Here is a 6,174-nt window from a genome sequence, read left to right on the forward strand (position 1 = left end):
TTATTATTATTATTATTATTATTATTATTATTATTATCTACAAATATTCACATAAAACACAGAAGGATCATCTATATTAAAAGGGAAAAATCAAGAATTGAGAAATTAAGAACCTATGAAAGACAGAAATGACATAAAAATAAGTAAACACGTGACATTCAACTAAAGCAATGAATTTTTATATGAAATATTGCCCAGATATTAACTGCCTCTCCCCCCAACCACACAACTCCCATCCCCCCCGCCCCCACTCCCTTGTACAATTTGCATGAGGGGAGGAAATAAAGAATAAGGCTGATTTTTCTCTGGGTAAAAAGCTTGTTTACTTTCCGCATTCGCGTGAACGGACGATGTAAAAGTCGAGAGGGAAAAGATTCTTTCTTTAAAGACGTAGTTTTGCACGTCCTCCGGAATTCAGAAAAAAAAAAAAAAAGGTGGGGCTCCTTACAAACGCATAGTACATACTGCATACATCCACGCCTAAGTTCATGATGAGTCAGGAGTCATTTTTCATGTTTTTTCTACCCCAAGGCCACAGCTTTTATTGCGCTCATGACTTATTTTGTCCTCTGCAACATGTTCTCGCCTCGTCTGCTGTGCTTGGGTGCGTCTGAAAGTCTTTAAATTCGATATTCACAGATTGTGACCTATTGACCATACAAATGTGATGCACCATCTTGGACACGTTGCTGTTTCTCTTCTTTCTCTTCTTCTTGTTCTTCTTGTTCTTATTCTTCTCATTTTCCTCTCTCTCTCTCTTTCTCTTACCCTGGCGAGGATATGTGTTCCTGCTTTGTTTCTTCTCTTGTGCTTTGCAACAAGAGTCAGATGCCACAGGATAACGGTTTTCACCCATTCCTGTGTCCCAACCTGGAGCTGCAAATGAATTGTTAACATTAGTCCTATTGATCCGAATCCACTGAAATGAGTTTGTTTGAGAAAGTTTATCTCTTTGACGAGGTTAGAAAAAATAATTCCCCACATTTTCCAGAACGTTCAGGAGTCATAGCTTTTCATAATAAGTTGTGGGAATTGTAAACCATTTCACTTTTTGACGTTATGTCGAAAAATAACTGACATTTTGGTCGTCATGGCTAGAGAGAGACATCATTTTTCTTTCGACAGTTCTGTGTATTTCTTAGCTCACGCAATAATTAATCAAAGTAGCCTAGACGAGCTGGTTCCAACAATGCAAAGGCACGAAGGAGGCGTCAGAAAACAGCGGATTTGTTTGGGTAGTCTGGCTTGAGAAGTCTGACCATTAGTCTCTATCAAGTTCCTTAAAATCGTGAAATCACAAGCCTTTACAATGCATAATCCTACTTATAGCAATTTGTAAAGGAGACTGCAAGGTTCTCAGCTGTTTTAGTTACAGTTTGTAACCTAAAATAGAGTCACCATTGCTTTTATTGACTTTACATTCTAAAGAACAAAAGGCATATCTGATAGTGATTGCAGAGGAGACTCTCATATCTATCTAGTGATGTGACCTGTACTGTTTCTGAACTAGGGATCGAGAACCCTTTTTTGCTATCTTATTCATTCATTGATTTATTCATAATCGTCATCAAATCATTGCCCTCGCCATCTTTCTAGTGAAAGAAGGAGAACTAGACGATGGCTAAAATATTAATTTCCTGCTAAGATTTTGCTCACAAATTATGTAGGGAATAGATTTACATAGTGATTTATGATAATATGAATTATTGTAATATAAAGAGCATAATTATTTGGGGTGCGCAGTCATTAATTCGAATTTCAATACCTCTAATAGCCTTCAAAATGTCTAAACAACATTCTCTGAAATCACACACACACACGAACATACAGGCCTTAAGGAAGTGTCTTTAAGGCTTGGAATGTTAGATTAATAAAGTTAATGGTAATCTCTCTCTCTCTCTCTCTCTCTCTTGCGCAATGTTGAGTCATTCTCTGGTTAGTTGATAATAATCCTTCGTTCACTAAAGGCCAGAATTTCCGCTTTTCTTAAACCCTGAGGAAGGAAGGAAGGAGACTTTCTTGCTTCATTCTCCATTCCTGTCATTGCATTCTGAGAATGCTACATTCATTCTTACAGAATGATATAGAAACAGACATCGGCTCTCTCACACAGACAAAGACTTAATATTCTTTAACAGATGCCACAGACTTTGTCATAGATCCTAGACATTGAGCCACTGAGTTTCAATGCTTGTTTTGACGGCGTCCCTTTTTTTCAAGTTTGAAAGAAGCTTTAGATATCTTTTTCTTTTACATAAAGATTGTTCACTCATTAAAGACGTTTCTCATCAGCTTATAAAGAGTATGAGGTAAACTTTTATCAGGTCTGATATTACAGTTCATGAAATATAATTATGTATACATACTCATATATACTATATATATATATATATTATGTATATATATGTGTATATATATATACATATATATATATATGTATGTATATATATATATATATATATTATATATATATATTATATATATATATATATATATATATATCTAATATTCGGAATCACTCTCAGATTTGTGGTGCCGCTTGGACATCAATGATTTTAAGATTATTGGATCAGCAAGTAGAGACGACGAGTTGATGGTGCTGGAGTCCCTTCTTATTATGACCAGTGTACCAACACTAAATACCCAATCGTCGTCCACACAACTGTTTTTAGCATAACTGCCTGTTCCACGCAACTGTTTTTACCATAACTGCCTGTTTGTTTACTCTCCACGTTCTGTTTAGTCATCTTCTTATGTTAATTTTTCTCTGCCTTTTTAGTCACTTTTTATCTCTTTCCTTGGTAGGTGATCCTTTCAAGTTCTCGTTTTAATTTGTATTTGTAAATGTCAAATATCTGTTGTGCTTTTTTAGATTTTTTATGAGTGAGTGATGATTTTAGTATTCTTAATATATAATTTCCAGCCTTGAGGATGCATCATGTGATGTGAAACGTCGGTGGTAATAAACGATACTTGTGAAAGACATGCCTTTACCTCTTCAACCTGGATGTTGGTCGGGTCTGCTACCCCTATGATTCTTCTGTATATATATATATATATATATATATATATATATATATATATATATATATATATATATATATATATATATGGTATATATATCTACACCGATCCATTTATCACTTGCATTTCCTCTTCGGTGATCATTCCCTATCGGGGATATTCCCGAAGTAGCATGGATTATATATTAAACGACTCTCGAAGCTTATTGGTTATGTATAAATCAGGGTGATGTTATGAAGAACTATATATATGACCCCGACCTGGGTCACGTGGGTCTCTTAAGTTACTGTGGGTCTCTTAAGTTACTGTGGGTCTCTTAAGTTACTGTGGGTCATGCAGAAATCAAACGCTCAGTGATTAATTTAACACCGGTCTTATATTCTAATGAATTTACACAAGGGCCCAAGTGAAATTGCACTTAAGATCTATAGTACCGGTGAGGTTGAGACCGGGCGAGGAAAACCGGCAACGGGCGACGAGGGGGGAGTACGTCTTCCCCATCTCTTGACCGACGGCTAACTGCCCCTCTTAAGGGCATCTTGGCGTCCTCTCTCGTTCCTCCAATACCCCACAAACCCCCCGATATTTTCTCTCTAGGATCTGATTGGCTCTGCCACTTCTCCTTAGGTCTATTGACCAATGGGTGTCAATGTAGGTGACGCTAACAAACAACGAACTTTTGGGGGGAGGATGCTTGTGAGAGGTGACGCTTTCCTCAACCTGAGAGAGAATGACCGTTGACATTTTATGGCGTCATGTGAGATGTTCAGAGAATCTTGGGGAGTTCTTTATAAGCCCTCTAGAATGGTTTTATATATATATTAATATATATATATATATTATATATATATATATATATATATATATATATGTATATATATATATATATATATATATATATATATATATATATATATATATATATATATATATATATATATATATATAGAGAGAGAGAGAGAGAGAGAGAGAGAGAGAGAGCCTATATGTGTGTAATCATACACGAAAACGTACACTTTCACGACGTTTCCTTTACTAAGGCACGAAATCTAGAACAAATCAGTCTATCATCACCCTGTTAATTAAAATAAATGCTCTGTTCACTACATTTTCTAAAACCTGTTTTACACCCTTTTTCGGTACCGTAAACACTTCAGACCAAGAGACAGAAAAGCAAAGATTGTTAGATAATCTTTTGCTTTGGATGGTAGGGGTAATAACAATGTCAGTATTGGAAGCGCACGTATATTAGTAATTGTAAAAATGGTAGTTATAAATTTTAAGTAATATTGCAATTGCATCCTGTCAACGACTCTCGGTTGTAGGAAGCAATAAAGAAGTAGCATGTAATAGTAAAAAAACGGAACCCGGTATGAATAACTGGAAATTACTTGTCGTAGCAAAAGAATAAAATCTCCTTTATTTCTCACGGCCATGAAACTTTGAAATATATCTCCGGAAGCGCTGCATTTGAATCAGATTATCGAACCTTTTTGATAGTACATATCAATTTACTTTTCGGTCCTTTGTAAATGTATGGCGATGCTTTTTAGTACGAAAGGAAACCAAACAATGAAATCAAGGGGGCGTGTAGTTCGTCAAATCAATGGCCCACAAACAATGGATACAAATAGGGCATGAAAACCCCGGCTTTCGTTCCCATAGATTTCGAATATTTTCGAATATTTCAACGAAGTCCAAACAAAGAAATCTCTTTGCAGATAAAAAAAAGAAAAAATAATTTCTAAATGTTGACACAGAGGCCAAATATGGCTGTTTCAGTGAAAGAGGGATTCAGGGTTTGTATTGAGTATTAGTCTTTGATAAGTTACAAAAAAATACAATTATAGAAAAAAACCATTTTCGTAATAAAGAATTGCTTCCGGTGTTTTCCTTCAGTTGGGGGCCATTTTTGACACGAGTATATATGTCTTTGCTGAGCAACAACTGAAAGTGAGTGAAAGCAGAATGTAAAATAAATTTTCTCACTATTTGGACTGAACACAGAAGGACCACCGGAGGAGCAGTTGATGTCAGGAATGGAACAGAACTGTCAATTCTTCTCTGCAACCGCTGAGTGAATCTTAGCAAGTCAGTAACTTCCTTAGCTTGGGAATCAAATAGAAACAAATAGAATTCACTGCCTCTTGATTCCCGATATCTGGAACCTTCGATTTCTAATCATGATTTCATGACCCTGTGACCTAATGGCCCCATAGTTATTCATCAGAAAAGGTCACAGTCATTCATTGTTAATTATCGTTTCCATGGCTCGGAATATGACATTTCATTTTGACAGTTAACGGCACTGATAGTTTCACAGATGTATTGACCAGCGTCTGGGGCCATCTCTCAAGTTATTGGCGATATATTCTAATTTGAGACAATATTCCTTTCGAGATATTACTCGATAAAATGTATTATAGGACAAACATTTATGGTCCCACAAATTACCTGAGCTTTAGAATGGCTCCAGGTAATCATAATAATTTTTCAGGAATCTCTCTCTCTCTCTCTCTCTCTCTCTCTCTCTCTCTCTCTCTCTATTAAAAAGTTATTCCTCTCGTGTTTTCCAGCGTGCAATTTATCATTTATCTCCCCCCACCATCTCTCTCTCTCTCTCTCTCTCTCTCTCTCTCTCTCTCTCTCTCTCTCTCTCTCACACACACACACAATAAATATATTCTTTAACCTGACTTGTACGAGGAAAAATTTATGCCTCACTAAAGCTGAGTATATTCTTTTATTAAATGCTGAATAGTTTACAACACATGGTAAATATTCGACTTAATTTATTTTCCCAATGATGACTTTCATTGGATAAAATAACACAAATTGAGCAACCCCCCCCCCTCACCCACAATCACCCGACCACAATTTTAGGAAGGTACACGAACAAGAGAGGCCATATTTTTGTGATAAATTATTCTAATTTTATTTTCATTCTGTCACCCAAAAGAATTTTACACAGGAGCTGAAGTCACTATCTCCATGGCAGTGAGGTTACGTTAATTAACAAATCAAATAGTGCCCTTATGAAAACCACCAAAAATGCAAATACTTTTTATGAAGAACCTGGAATTTAAAGGAATAAAATTCTTGTTCAATTATCACCAAATAATATTTATCAGTAGCTCTTCATTCTTTCAC

The sequence above is a fragment of the Macrobrachium nipponense genome, chromosome 42 (assembly GCF_015104395.2).
Source record: "Macrobrachium nipponense isolate FS-2020 chromosome 42, ASM1510439v2, whole genome shotgun sequence".
NCBI lineage: Eukaryota > Metazoa > Arthropoda > Malacostraca > Decapoda > Palaemonidae > Macrobrachium > Macrobrachium nipponense.